This window comes from Pinus tabuliformis, chromosome X, assembly GCF_031772625.1.
Source record: "Pinus tabuliformis cultivar Carrire ecotype Pingquan chromosome X, CPIR1, whole genome shotgun sequence".
In the NCBI taxonomy this organism is placed as follows: Eukaryota; Viridiplantae; Streptophyta; class Pinopsida; order Pinales; family Pinaceae; genus Pinus; species Pinus tabuliformis.
The window spans coordinates 423510516-423512135 of record NC_142308.1 but is presented as its reverse complement, the minus strand read 5'-3'; positions in this window follow the sequence as shown (position 1 = coordinate 423512135).

The window sequence follows — 1620 nt, the reverse complement described above, 5'->3', positions numbered from 1 at the left end:
GGAGGGAACATACTCCAACTTAACCTTTTGTTCAAGCACTTGTTCCCGTAGAAAGTGGTATTTAATGGGTATGTGCTTGGTCTTGGAGTGCATGACTGGATTTTTTGAAATACTAATAGCACTTGTATTATCACATATAATGGAGATGAGTGGAAAACATGTGATTTGAATATCTTGTAATGTTTGCATCATCCAGAGTAGTTGTGTGCACCAAGATACAACAACCACATATTTTGCTTCAGCTATAGATAAGGCAATCAAACTTTGTTTCTTACTAAACCAAGATACGAATCGTGACCCCATATAGAATGCACCTCCACTAGTGCTTTTTCGGTCATCAACATTTCCAGCCAATCTGCATTTGTATATGCATGAAGAGTGAGATCTGTATCTTTAGGATACCATAGGCCAAAGTCTTGAGTTCCTTGGAGATATTTGAATATTATTTTTACAACCTGATGATGTGATTCCTTTGGATTGGCTTGGAATCTTCCATCAAATTCTACTGCATGCATGATATTTGGTCTGGTACCTGTTAGATAAAGTAGACTTCCAATCACAGATTTGTACACTGATTAATTCACTGTAGGAGATTCATCATTAGAACTGAGACTACATCCTGTTACCAGTGGAGTACATAGTGGTTTGGAATCTTCCATTGCATACTTCTTCAGAATCTGCTTGATATATTTAGTTTGTGAAAGAAAGATGCCATTTTTTGTTTGTTGTACTTGTAGACCAAGAAAATAAGTTAGTTCTCCAAGTAAAGACATTTCAAATTCTTGTTTCATAACAGAAGAAACGTTTTGACTCATAAATTCTTCATTACTTCCAAAGATGATATCATCAACATAAACAATAATAATTAGCAGTTTATCATTTTGATTTTTTGTATATAAGTTGTTGTCTGCAGATCCTTTTGTGAAACCTTGTTGTTGAAGATATTTGTCAAGCCAATAATACCATGCCCTTGGAGCTTGTTTCAGTCCATATAAAGCCTTTTTGAGTTTGCATACAAGCTTTGCATCATTTCCCAGAATGAATCCTTCTAGTTGTTCAACATATACTTCTTCTTCTAAATATCCATTAAGAAATGCAGATTTTACATCCATTTGATACACTTTGAATTTTCGAAAACTTGAAAGAGAAAGAAACATTCTTATGGCTTCAAGTCTAGCAACAAGTGCAAAAGTTTCTTCAAAGTCTATACCTTCTTGTTGAGCATACCCTTTACAAACAAGCCTTGCTTTATTTCTAATAACCTCTCCATTTTCATTCAACTTATTCTTGAATATCCATTTTGTTCCTATAACATTTTTATCATGAGGTCTAGGAACTAATTCCCAAGTATCATTATTTTCAATTTGGTCTAGTTCTTGATCCATGGCCTTAACCAAAAATTCATTTCTGCTAGCTTCATTGACATTTTGTGGTTCTATGGAGGATAATAATGCTAGATAACTAGAAGCTCCTACAAGAGTTCTTCTTTCCCGCACTCCAGACCCTTTTTCTCCTAGAATTTGAGATTCTGGATGATTATTTTGAACATGCCTGGATGGAGTTTTTTTCTTATCAGATGTATCTTCTTCTAATGCCCCATTGGTTTCTTCACCTATATCA